Raw genomic sequence first — 14925 nt, forward strand, 5'->3', positions numbered from 1 at the left:
GTGGCTTATGTTCGCCGTTTGTGCATTAAAGAGCACTACCCTGAACTCTCTGTTTCCTGCCCCTGACTTCGCACCCACTATACCCAGATCGTTACAGACACAGATATAAAACATTTATACTATATATGAATATGTTTTTTGTTTAAGTTATTCAAGTATAAATGACCAAAGTTAAGATAGATTGCCATAGATATTCTGTTAATTAATACAATTATTTAAGATTTCGGTAACTTTGGTAAACTACCGGTAGTTTTGCAACCTTAACCTATACATTTTGTATTGCATACAGTAGGCCTTTTCCATAGCTGTAATTTCACATAGGATACATGAGCATGTGTCTGTTTGCAGTCTGGCAGGCCAGACAGTGTTCAAACCATATATCCTGGGTCCTGTGTGGAAAGGATGGACCGGAAGTGTTAACCTCTTTAACAAAACACACTGAACAATTAGCATGGCGGAGTGATGGGAGAGACGGCCCTGTGCCACCTACCCAACGGGGCCTATTATAGTGTCAGAGCCACAACACATTAGAAACAGTGCATGTGTGTCTGTGTGTGCATGCGTGTATTATGCATGTGTGTGATGGGAGAGACGGGCCAATGGTCCCTGTCATAGAGAGCCACAACATATTAGAAACAGTTGGGATTCATTTCACATGCTGCTGTTCTCTGAGGAATCTCAATATTTATCCAGTTTGTCTGACCGAGGCACCTGCTGGGGGACACGTTAGTCATTTGTAAGCATTAACACGGGCATCTCCCTCACTCTTCCCTCCCTCCATCCTTCCCTCCCTCCCTTTCTCCCTCGTTCCCTCCCTCTGTGAGTGCACTGTCACTCATGTTGTAGCCTTTAAAATGTCATCCTCCGACTACGGAGCAGTCGCACACTTGACAGTTTTATTGGGGATGTGCTGACGGCAGAGAGAGAAAGAGAGTTAATGCTTACAAATGATGAGAGAGAGAGAGAGGTATGAAAAGGGGGACATCATCTAGTCAAATCAAATTAGAAGAAATGGAGTGATGTGATTAATAGCAGTGCCATTGTGGGGTAATCATGCAGAGCCATAATCACTACAGTGGACTTCAAATTAGCAGCGCCCACAGTAGGCTTTGATCTGCAACGCATCAAATAGAGCCAGATGTCAGGTTGTCAGGTTTCTTAAAGTACACCTTCGCCTTGATGCCTTTTCACTGCCACACACTGCTAAAAATACCCCAGCCAGGAGACAAAAGATGACAAAATGGAGAGGTAGGTAGAGATAAACGTTGTGTTTGTGGTAGTCACAGGGCTAGTAATCATTGACAAAAAGCATGCCATGAAAGACATAGGAGGTCTGACAAGGTCTCAAATACTGCTGCCATGAGGTCAGAGAGCTAGTGAGAGAGAGAGAGAGAGAGCTAGAGAGAGAGAGAGCTAGAGCTAAACACAAACACACCCAAACACACCCCACATAGCCCCAGGACAGCAGCACAATTAGACCCAACCAAATCATGAGAAAACAAAAAGATAATTACTTGACACATTGGAAAGAATTAACAAAAAAACAGAGCAAACTAGAATGCTATTTGGCCCAAAACAGAGAGTACACAGTGGCAGAATACCTGTCCACTGTAACTGACGCAAACTTAAGGAAAGCTTTGACTATGTACAGACTTAGTGAGCATAGCCTTGCTATTGAGAAAGGCCGCCGTAGACAGACCTGGCTGTCAAGAGAAGACAGGCTATGTGCACACTGCCCACAAAATGAGGTGGAAACTGAGCTGCACTTCCTAACCTCCTGTCCAACGTATGACCATATTAGAGATACATATTTCCCTCAGATTACACAGATCCACAAAGAATTCGAAAACAAATACAATTTTGATAAACTCCCATATCTACTGGGTGAAATTCCACAGTGTGCCATCACAGCAGCAAGACTTTTGACTTTTGACCTGTTGCCACAAGAAAAGGGCAACCAGTGAAGAACAAACACCATTGTAAATACAACCCATATTTATGCTAAGAGAGAGAGAGAGAGAGAGAGAGAGAAAATGAGAGAGAGAGAGAGAGAGAGAGAGAGAGAGAGAGAGAGAGAGAGAGAGAGAGAAAGAGGCAGAGATATGAGCCAAATAAGATCTAAGACAGCACCAGAGCAGACAAACACCATCTTCAACACCAAATGAGACAAGGACAGACTTAATTGGATGGATCCAAATGAATTTAATGTAGTTTTAATGCTTCTTATAAAGTATCCGTTATATCTTTCTTCATATTTAAAAACACAAACTATTTTAATCACAGGCTTATGTAGTGTGGATGACACACTTAAAACCACATATACGTCAAATAATTCCATATTTAAATATAGAAGATAGCCATTAAGGAGATGATGGTTTGAAATAGAATCTGAAATAAAATGAGGAACCCTTTAGTTGTCTAATTTAGCATGTCGACTGTATGAAGTTAAAAGATATTACACTTAGTATAATATGAGGATGTGGACATTTTTCTCTGAAAATTGATTAATATAATTTGGTTAGAGTAATCATTTAAATAGCAATAAGGACACATACAGTATCTGTTGAGCATAAAAGCATAACATTATTTCAAGTATAAATTAAATATCTTATTATTGCTTTTCATTTCCTGAAGGGGATTTTCCACACTCCTTTTTCTTTTCCCCTCTTGGTATGTGGGGTAATTTCTTTGGAGGATATGAGGATGTGGAACTAGTTCTGTGTGGACGTGTGTTCAGTGGGGGCACTACATGAAAGTCTGCTGTTCTACTCACTGGTTCCTGTTCCAGATACTGTGTGTACTGTCTGTATGTCCGTCCGTATGTCTGTCACTGGATCCTGTTCCACATACTGTGTGTACTGTCTGTATGTCCGTCCGTCTGTCTGTCACTGGATCCTGTTCCACATACTGTGTGTACTGTCTGTATGTCCGTCCGTCTGTCTGTCACTGGTTCCTGTTCCACATACTGTGTGTACTGTCTGTATGTCCGTCCGTCTGTCTGTCACTGGTTCCTGTTCCACATACTGTGTGTACTGTCTGTATGTCCGTCCGTCTGTCTGTCACTGGATCCTGTTCCACATACTGTGCATACTGTCTGTATGTCCGTCCGTCTGTCTGTCTAGAGACCAACACAAAGGCTTTCCATGATGTGGGTTTTACTCATTGCATTTGATGAATCCAATTCATATGTTCCTAGTGCCATAAATCAAATCACATTCCTTCACTTCAAACCCCAACATTCCCTGGCTCCCTTCAATAAGTTACAGAGTTGCTGAGATCAGTCCACTTCAACACCTGTCAGACAATGTCACCAGATCAAAATGGAGGAAGTGCGTGGCTTTGAGAGGGAATGGCTAAGTTGCTGGCATGCAAACAGTGTTGTGTCCAGTGACTTGAGGAAGCAGTGCAGGAACAGGAGCAGAGCAGGGTACAGTGACTCAGAGAGGCCTCAGTGTGACGTCAGTGTGGTGGTATGGCACAGAGTGGATAGAGGGCCTGGCCGTTTGGCCCTGACAGCTGCGTCTGCCCCCAGTAATACACCCTGTCCATCGGCCGGGGCCAAGGCCCCTCTCCCGCTGTCAGTACACCGATCGGCTTTCATGGATCATCTCTTATCTGCTGAATCTGTCATTGCAGAGGAGAGGGACCCTTTTGGGGGGCTTTAAACCACAACGCCATGGTCCACATGCTCCAAAGCAGGCCTTGTGGGTGTATGTCTCCGTCTCTTTGTCTCTTTGTCTCTCTCTCGCTCTCTCTCTCTCTCTCCCTCCCTCTCTCTCTCTCTCTCTCTCTCTCTCACACACTCTCTCTCACCCTCCCTCCCTCCCTCCCTCCCCCTCCCTCCCTCCCTCCCTCCCTCCCTCCCTCCCTCCCTCCCTCCCTCCCTCCCTCCCTCCCTCCCTCCCTCCCTCCCTCCCTCCCTCCCTCCCTCCCTCCCTCCCTCCCTCCCTCCCTCCCTCCACAGTAGATGACTGAGTGTTAACCTGAGAGCCAGTGCCAGTGCCATGGTGTGTGTGTGTGTGTGTGTGTGTGTGTGTGTGTGTGTGGTGTGTGGGGGGTTGTTTGTTTAGACAGATGCACAGGCCCATCTCTGAACTTCTGTCAGTGATCAAAGGAGCCGATGATGTAGAACAGATTCATGGGCCATGTCTTATCAGCCCCTGGTCCAGCCCTCATCCATCATGCTGAGCCCTCGTCCGTCTCCCTCCCGATGACGGCACCCTAAACACAGGGCATTAATCACCACTGCTCCCCTGTCCCGCTCCTTCCCTGGCCAGGTGGCCCGCTGGCCGCATGCCCTCCAGGCCTTCATTTACCAAGGGAGGGAAGGCTCAGTGGCTCAGTCTCCCAGAACCAAGCCCCCAGGGCAGGCCCCACTCTGCGTCGGTGTGGACCCCTTCTACCACCACCCTCACCAAAGGCCACTGGAGCTCTTTCAACAGGTCTGTAACTGGGGTTCCTGGAATTTGGGAGGTTAAATGGAGAGATGCCTCACTGTCAAAGCCACATATACACAGGAATGCACACACACACACACACACACACACACACACACACACACACACACACACACACACACACACACACACACACACACACACGCACACACACACACACACACACACACACACACACACACAAACACACACACACATGCTAAGAGATACACATGCACGTAGACGTACCCAAACACATGTATGTATACAGTATGTAGCTGTGAACTCTTGGTGTTTATATTGTGTGCGTTCCCCTCCTGCTGTTACCTTTGGTCATTGGCATCTGTCGTTATGGATTTCAAATGGAAAGGTAGTCCGAGCCTCAGTAGACTGAAGATGAAAGAGGAAAGGGTTAAGTACTTCCTTTGTGTCAGCAGGTTAAGCAAAACATTTCACACAAGCTTTTATAGCCAGAGAGAGATAGCTAGTACCTTTGTGTCAGCAGGTTAAGCAAAACGTTTCACACAAGCTTTTATAGCCAGAGAGAGATAGCTAGTACCTTTGTGTCTCAAAAATTCTCAACTTAAAACAAATGTCAAAAGTGACAGAAAGGGGGAATGGGTCTACATGCAAAGTGCAGCGTTTCTAAGAAAAGGGCTTGATAATCATGCCAAACCGCACTCGCTTTCAAAGTTTAATGTGTAGAAAAAATGTACACTTTATTCAGGATAGGTCATAAGGAAATAAGTCAATTCAGTTCAGGGCATGAAATAGCAAAAAGTAGTCAATAGTGCTTTTAAAAAATAATCTTTTACATATTCTATTTATTCATTATTTATTCAAGGAAAACCCATTGAGACAATTGTTTAATTCACAAGGGTGCCCTGATCACAGTAACACAACAATCAAATACAATACACTGGCTATAATGTGGTTTTAACCAATCAGCATTCAGGATTAGACCCACCCATTATATATTTTTTATTTTATTTTAAATATAGCACAACATGTCAGAAAAACAGCTACATTCCTCAGCTACTTGGTCCTTAATCAATACTTTAAAAGGCCTGAGCGGCATCAGAACATCTAGTAGTAAAGAATTTAGTCAATTGTTTCAGCAGTGAGGTGCATTAAAACTAAAAGGGGATTTACCTAATTTGGTGGAGACCTGAGGAACCTCAAGAGTTAACCAACCCTCTGAACTGGTTTGGTATCTCATGTTTTTTACTTTAACAACAAAGTTAGAGAAGTCAGAAGCTTGGGTAGTAGAGCTTTTTAACAAAAAGGGAATAGTGAAGTGATCTACAGAACTTTAATGAGGACCAGACAACCTTTTGATACAGGATGCAGTGATGAGTATTAAAACTGTCACCTGTGTAAAGCAAAGGGCGCTATGGTAGACGTCATCCAAAGGTTGGTTTAAGAGTAGTGGCTGCTGCATTCTGGTAAATGGTGTCACAATAGTCAAGAACTGGCAGCAAACTATAAATACAGTACAACAGTTCTGGCCATAAAATGTAAAAAATCTGTCAACGGGAAATGACTTAGCGTCAATTAGGCTACTGAAAAAATATATATATATTGTTTACCATCTTGTTTTCACTATGTTTTTGTCACCAACAGACATAAATATGTTGCGCTTGGGAGATTAGTCATAATGTGGGTTAATGCCAATGAGCTGGGCGTGGGAGCCGTTGGAATCAAAAAGGTTGGGGCTGCTAGTGCTAGTTTTAGCATCGTTAGCATTATATGATTGACCATTGACCATGCTGGGCACAGAGGGGAGGTTATTGGGGTCTGAGTAGAAGTCACAAGGTCAGTTGTCACACCACAGACACTTTACTGCTGACCCAGTGTCAATGGGCCATATAGATCACCAGAGACACCCACCAAGACATGACAGAGGTGCATCCTATTACAACACAAGAAAAACACACAAACTCATTCCAATCCCAATTGCATTGGGAAAGACAGTCACATGTACTTGCTCAAATACTGAGGCCTTTGAAATGATTGAGGAGCATAAGCCATCTTCTAACCCCTTCTGCCATGTATACTGGCCTCAGTAGTCACAGATATGATGTTGGTTAAATCGGGAAAAAACCAGACATTCACAGTCATACTACAAGTTCAAACCAAGGTGATGAGACTCATAACATTGCAGTAGGGCCATCACCCTGAATGACTAGACATTAGAGAGAAAGCTTAACCAATCAGAATAGTCCTAGTGCTGTAAGCGGAACACAATACAAGCAGAACCTCATTCCATATCTCTCCTCTATTCTATTCTAAATGGGATGGAAAGTAGAGTTGCATAACCTTGCTGATGTCCTTCCCCTCTGAACTGTTAATAAGCCTATTTGTTAACTGCCAGTGGCAGGAATGAGCGTAAGCCCATATGGTCCCCGATCCCTCATAGGTGAAAGTCAGTTATCCCTCTTCCTGCCTCTCTCTCAGTGGTCGGTGAAAGGTGTAGGGATATCACTCTGAGTGCTGTGACAGCTCTACTTTAGCATATTCATGCCAAGTACAGACTCATTTCACAGGTGTATTAAAATACTCCTAAACCCCTCTCTCCTAGGCCCATAAGCTCACTGCCGCGCGGGGATGGTGAGTCGCCATGCATGAAAATCAATGGGGAAAATATGTAGAAATATAAGCATGCATCAGAGGCCGGGTCAAGAACCTAATTTCACAGTGACACCAGGGGTAATTTGGCACGGGAAATGTTTGTCAATTCTCCATTCATTTGAGCCGGCATGGACGCAACTGCACCGCTGTGCTGCGAGGCCCTCGGACTGGGGTGTGAGGTGGCCAACCTGAACGCCTATATTTATGGCAGCACTTTTGTGAATACATTACGCCTGTCATGATGAAATAAGTGACATACTTACATGGTGCGGGGCAGCAGTCCAGAGGCAGTGAGACACTGGGGGAGGCAGAGATAAGAGGAAGTGGTAATTACTACATTCATCTTTTTTACGATATCATTTTTCAGACATATATGATCACAATGTAAATTAGAAATAAGGAGGAAGGAGGGGGACCTGGCTGTGTGGGAAATGGAATTCATTTGGAGCTGGCGGGTGGGCTGGGTCAATCGCCTCAATCACACTACAATAGAGTGGTGTTGGTTGTGTTGGGAGGCCAGGTGTAATTTACGGCTGTGTTTGGCTTCCTCTCCTGCCATGCACCTGGCAGAACCCAGTACTCCTCCTGCTGCTCTGGCCAGCTGCTAAGCCTCCTCTCACTCAGATAACACACGCTCTGCCTGCCTGTCGGCCACACTGACTGCCTGGCTTCAAATCCCATTCATTTACCGCTCAAAAAGGGAGGGAATAAGGAGGGAGAAAAAGGGAAGAGGAAATAATCTCTCTCTCTCTCTCTCTCTCTCTCTCTCTCTCTCTCTCTCTCTCTCTCTCTCTCTCTCTCTCTTCCCTGTGATTCAGCCCAGACTCTTAAAGGTATTCTATGGATTTTTCATTTGGCTTCCTCTCGCTCGGCAGAGGCCCCCTGTTTTAGCAGCGCCATTACCTCCGTAACGATTATAGACAAAAAGTTAATTATGTAATTATAAAGCCAATAACAGCCTGCACTGGTTTACTCTGCTTTAGTCGGTTTTAACATTATCTCCTGTGTGCACATCATAACAGGCGGAATGTGAGGAGAGGAGATTAACGCCTTGGAAAGCAGATGCAGAATTTAATTCTCCCAGTCCACGGCTGCCTGGGAAACCATTAAGTAATCACAACATTCTCCCTCGATTAAATTCACGGCTGCCACTTTGCACACAAAGGGAAGGGGGGATGAGGGAAGAAGAGGTGCCTGCCTAGGAAGAGAAGAGAAGCTCTCGCTCTCTCTCATTTTTATTGACTGGAACGGTGGAACAGCAGTCTATCCCTGTCCCTGTCCCTGTCCCTGTCCCTGTCCCTCCCTGTCCCTGTCCCTGTCCCTGTCCCTGTCCCTGTCCCTGTCCCTGTCCCTGTCCCTGTCCCTGTCCCTGTCCCTGTCCCTGTCCCTGTCCCTGTCCCTGTCCCTGTCCCTGTCCCTGTCCCTGTCCCTGTCCCTGCAGGCACTGATGAATAAACCGGTTAAATAGGGGTACTTCAATCTGTCAGAAATTGAAAAGTTGGAGTGGGCATAAATCAAATCTGAGTAAAAATAAAAGAGGAAGGGGATGTGTTGAGATGTGTTGGGTGTGATAAAGCTCAATGGAAGTGGATGGCATAAATGGGGAAGCAGAAAAAGATGCTCTTGATATTTTCACATTATTTTCAGTCATTTCACTCAACCTCTGATGATTGTTGTGGCCAGCAGCTACAGATAAGGCAGGCAGACTAGATTGAGAGGAAAAGGGCTAGATTGGACTTGGTTTAAATGGATTAAAACACACACACACACACACACACACACACACTGTACCCGCGGTACACCACAACTATACAGTACGCATAACGAATTACTTATGGATGGGGCATGTGTGGAATTAATATGCTGCTGAAATTGTATTTATTTAATGTTCCGGTGTGAGGATGGTTGAAATAGCCCCTCAGGGATAGAGGTCAAAGTGTCATTCTCCTAGTATACACAAGTACTTAGGATCAGGAGAGGGTCCTGCTCTGATTAATAGGCTAATTCATTAGTTGAGTTAAGTGGTTTAGTGAGGCAGCTGAGGCTGGGCCCTGCAACCTGAGGCCTCTATAGACCACACAGCTTCAGACCAAGAGGATCAACACTTAGCCTAATGCAAGATAAAGACACCAAATGAACTGAGAACAAACATGGATATACAAACAGTCAAAGGCCGTACTGTACAGCACTCTGAAGCAGCAACTCTACACACATAGCCTTTTGCATACTTATGCTGCACAAAAATATAAAGTGTAAAGTGTTGGTCTCATGTTTCATGAACTGAAATAAAAGGTCCTAGAAATGTTCCATACGCACAGAAAGCATATTTCTCTCAGATGTTGTGCAAATCTTTGTTTATATTCCTGTTAGTGAGTATTGCTCCTTTGCCAAGATAATCCCATCCACCTGACAGGTGTGGCATATCAAGAAGCTTAAACAGCAGGATCATTACACATGTACACCTTGTGCTGGGGACATTAAAAGGCCACTCTAAAATGTGCAGTTTTGTCACACAACCCAGTGCCACAGATGTCTCAAGTTTTGAGGGAGCGTGCAATTGGCATGCTGACTGCAGGAATGTTGCCAGGGAATGTAATGTTCATTTATCTACCATAAGCCGCCTCCAACATAATTTTTGAGAATTTGGTAGTACGTCCAGCTGGCCTCACAACCGCAGACCATGTGTAACCACATATTCCCAGGATCTCCACATCTCAGGGAAGCTCATCTACGTTCTCGTCGTCCTCACCAGGGTCTTGACCTGACCGCAGTTTGGCGTCGTAACCGACTGCAGTGGGCAAATGCTCACCTTCGATGGCCACTGGCACGCTGGAGAAGTGTGCTCTTCAAGGATGAATCCTGGTTTCAACTGTACAGGGCAGAAGGCGTCGTGTGGGCGAGCGGTTTGCTGATGTAAACATTGTGAACAGAGTGGCCCATGGTGACAGTGGGGTTATAGTATGGGCAGGCATAAGCTACGGACAACGAACACAATTGCATATTATCGATGGCAATTTAAATGCACAGAGATTCCGTTATGAGATCCTGAGGCCCATTGTCGTGCCGTTTATCCACCGCCATCATCTCATGTTTCAGCATGATTATGCACAGTCCCATGTCTTAAGGATCTGTACACAATTCCTGGAATCTGAAAATGGCCTGCATACTCACCAGACATGTCACCATTGAGCATGTTTGGTATGCTCTGGATCAAAGTGTACTACAGCGTATTCCAGTTCACGCCAATATACAGCAACATCGCACAGCCATTAAAGAACAGTGAGACGACTCTTTGCGAAGGTCTATGTCACACCAGATACTGACTGTTTTTTTGATCCACACCCCTATCTTGTTTTTTAAAGGTATCTGTGACTAACAGATGCATATCTGTATTCCCAGTCATGTGAAATCCATAGATTAGGGCCTAATGAATTTGAACTGTAACTGAAATTGTTGCATGTTGCATTTATATTTTTGTTGAGTGCACTGTACAATCTCATAATAAAATATATATAGACACACACACAGACCAGGCATGTGTGCATGTACGCCCCCTTCCATTAAAACATACAGATACAGTGCAGAGTTAAATACAGTGCAGAGTTAAACAATGAACTAGAACCCCCATGCTTCCAGTGATCTTTGGGGACATATTGACATACAGTAGTCCGATGTGGAAGTCCAGGTGTGTGTTATTGACTGTGCTGCAAAAAGGGGCTTGTGTCTCGAAGGGCATTTCTATAGGCTGTATTTAGATAAGCACAAAGGAACATCAAAGTACCACCTATCATCTATCATAGTCTCAGGTTATCAGGTGTCATGGGAGGGTTAGCTTTGGTCTGGGTTTGTACTTGACATGCTCCGTAGTATAGTGTGTATGTGTGATTGTGGGCGCAAGTGTGTGTTTCTTTTTGTGACTACCTCCAATGTCTATTGATGTCTGACTCATGCACACACACACACACACACACACACACACACACACACACACACACACACACACACACACACACACACACACACACACACACACACACACACACACACACACACACACACACACACACACACACACACACACACACACACACACACACACACACACACCCTCCTTCAGTACCGTGCCCAGTCACAGACCACCAGCCTCCAGTCTTAGACTGTCAACCTGCTGCTTTCAGACCCTCCAGTCTTGTCCATCAGAGCCCTCCTGGGGGTCCCTCTAGACATACACCAAGGGCCCGTGGCCCCTGCTCACCCAGTCCACCCAATCCCCATTCCACACAGCAAAACACCAGGATCATGTTTGGAAAAGGCAGCAGTTTTTGTGTTGCAAGGACAGCTGGTACATTCCAGATAACAGCTGAATTTGAAAAGAGTACAAAGGTTGCCACAGCCAAACAGCATGGGCTTCCTTTTTGTCTCTTTTAAAACCATTGATGAGTTTCCTCAATCAGGGCCGAACGGTTTGTTTCTACAAGCCTCCAACACAATATCATAGCAGAGTCTGGCGCGGAATAACAAGCACTGTGAGGCGTCCTGTGCAGGCCTGATCGGGCTATTCAGAGCTGTCGTGTTACACCAGACATTGAATGAAGATACTGAGATGATGGCTCCCAATACACAGGCTGAAATCCCAGTCAATTTCTCATCAAAACACATCATTCAACTCATCAGAAATGCATGTGGCAAACTGAGGAATAACCATATATCCTTTCAAACTAGTATATTTAGAAGGGTTGCAGAAAGTTGACCTATATGGTGGTCAATGTATGGTGCTTCTCAATTCAATCAGCATCCATACAAGAACAGAGGGGTAGACCTAATGAGAATCACAGTATCCATTTTACTACTAGCATAAACAAGATGTTTCCCACTGTGCTAGCTATCAGCCAGACATATTCTTGTTATTTCAGCAGGTCCAGAGGACCAGCAGACACCCTGGAGCTACCACCAGCCCTCTCCTACCCTCTACCCCAGCTACCCCACCTCTGCAGGGCTCCCACTGACACTTTCTCCCATCGCTCCCTCCCTATCACAGGGCCCTGCCCTGCGCTGCCAGGCCGCGTTGACATTTCATGAACTAATTACACTACAAATAATTTAGCATGTTCACATTGGTAACAGGAAAAATGTCTGTCAGGGCCTGGTGATTGATGAGCTCCCTGAGACTTTATCTGATGAGATTCACCTGGAAGCCTCACGCTCGCTCAGGACACACACATCAATAAACACAAACAGACAGTCATAAACAGAAGCACACTACATGAGCAAAATATTGTAACAGTGAATGTGTTCAAACATTCACCAACACAATAGACAAACGTGTATAGACGCCTACATGTGTACGCGGACACACACACTCACCCTCAAACATTCACTAACACAATAGACAAACGTGTATAGACGCCTGCATGTGTACGCGGACACACACACTCACCCTCAAACATTCACTAACACAATAGACAAACGTGTATAGACGCCTACATGTGTACGCGGACACACACACTCACCCTCAAACATTCACTAACACAATAGACAAACGTGTATAGACGCCTACATGTGTACGCGGACACACACACTCACCCTCAAACATTCACTAACACAATAGACAAACGTGTATAGACGCCTACATGTGTACGCGGACACACACACTCACCCTCAAACATTCACTAACACAATAGACAAACGTTATAGACGCCTACATGTGTACGCGGACACACACACTCACCCTCAAACATTCACTAACACAATAGACAAACGTGTATAGACGCCTACATGTGTACGCGGACACACACACTCACCCTCAAACATTCACTAACACAATAGACAAACGTGTATAGACGCCTACATGTGTACGCGGACACACACACTCACCCTCAAACATTCACTAACACAATAGACAAACGTTTATAGACGCCTGCATGTGTACGCGGACACACACACTCACCCTCAAACATTCACTAACACAATAGACAAACGTTTATAGACGCCTACATGTGTACGCGGACACACACACTCACCCTCAAACATTCACTAACACAATAGACAAACGTTTATAGACGCCTGCATGTGTACGCGGACACACACACTCACCCTCAAACATTCACTAACACAATAGACAAACGTGTATAGACGCCTACATGTGTACGCGGACACACACATTCACCCTCAAACATTCACTAACACAATAGACAAACATGTATAGACAGCTACATGTGTACGCGGACACACACACACCCTCAAACATTCACAAACGCACTTGCATACGCACACACACACACGCACGCACACACACACACACACACACACACACACACACACGCACACGCACACAAACACACTCTCTCACACTGACACACTGACAAACACAACAAAACAAAAGTGTGACATCAAGAATTCACTTTCTTGAAAAGCAAAAAAGGAATTTGTCCTCCATGCCAGTCCTCCTTTTGAAATGGGTCAAACCCCAGCCTACAGGCCCAGGGGAAAAGGATGGGAAAATTAATGACTACAATGGAGTCTTTGCATTTTTCTTAGACTGAAAAAAACAAAGAACAAGGCCTGTGACAAGCTCCATTATTTGGTTTCTCTGCGAGTGAGGAGACAGCTCCTGCTGGAGAGAGAGATGAAAGTAGTGGGCAGGAGAATGGGGGCCTGGGAGGGGAGGGGAACGACTGAGGGGGGGCTCCGAGATGTCAAGAGGGCCACAGAGATGGCAGGTGATGGGGATGGGTCCCCCACCCCCTGCCTCCCCCTTCGTCCATTGCCTCCATGTCGTCGCGTGGAGCCCGTCAGCACAAAGACAAATTTTCACAGGGGTAAATTCACAGACAGACAGGGAGAATCTGTCACCGGGTGGAACAGTCCCTCTTAGGGACTTCACACGGCCATTATGAGCAACTTAAGAAAGGGAAATTCACAGCAAGACCATGCAGCATCCAGCACCCTACTGGAGAGAGGGAGGGGGAGGGAGGGATAGAGAGAAGGAGGGGGAGGGAGGGATGGAGAGAGGGAGGGGGAGGGAGGGAGGGATAGAGAGAAGGAGGTGGAGGGAGAGATGGAGAGAGGGAGGGGGAGGGAGGGAGGGATGGAGAGAGGGAGGTGGAGGGAGAGATGGAGAGAGGGAGGTGGAGGGAGAGATGGAGAGAGGGAGGGGGAGGGAGGGAGGGATGGAGAGAGGGAGGTGGAGGGAGAGATGGAGAGAGGGAGGGGGAGGGAGGGAGGAATGGAGAGAGGGAGGTGGAGGGAGAGATGGAGAACGGGAGGTGGAGGGGGAGGGAGGGAGGGATGGAGAGAGGGAGGGGAGGGAGGGAGGGATGGAGAGAGGGAGGTGGAGGGAGAGATGGAGAGCGGGAGGTGGAGGGGGAGGGAGGGAGGGATGGAGAGCAGGAGGTGGAGGGAGGGAGGGATGGAGAGTGAGAAATAGAGGGGTGAAGGATAGTGGAACCATGGCTGGAAGTGTTAAACCCGTACACCGTTAAAATGCTTCATTATATGTAATAAGTTAAATAGGTACTTACACTGACCAAATTTAGTAGCAACAGCAGACTAGTTATAAATTCCCTTTTTTTTAATAATCCTTAAAAAAAAAAATGCTCATATCCATATTGAGTGACATTCTTCTTAATTATCTCACCTACAAGCGTTGACTGAAGTTCCTGCCCAACTCAACAATATCCTTTACTAGAGACTGTGCCCTTGCATTGTGATGCCATGGGATGCTCCAGATCAGCATTCTGACTGCACCATACTGTTAGTCCCAGGCCTTTGTTGTCCCACCCAGCCTTGCAGAACCCTTCCTTGGCCCGGTCCCAACGAGTCCATGAGAAATCCCACAACAACAAATAATACCTCTCAA

This window comes from Oncorhynchus tshawytscha, linkage group LG12, assembly GCF_018296145.1.
Source record: "Oncorhynchus tshawytscha isolate Ot180627B linkage group LG12, Otsh_v2.0, whole genome shotgun sequence".
NCBI classification, from domain to species: domain Eukaryota; kingdom Metazoa; phylum Chordata; class Actinopteri; order Salmoniformes; family Salmonidae; genus Oncorhynchus; species Oncorhynchus tshawytscha.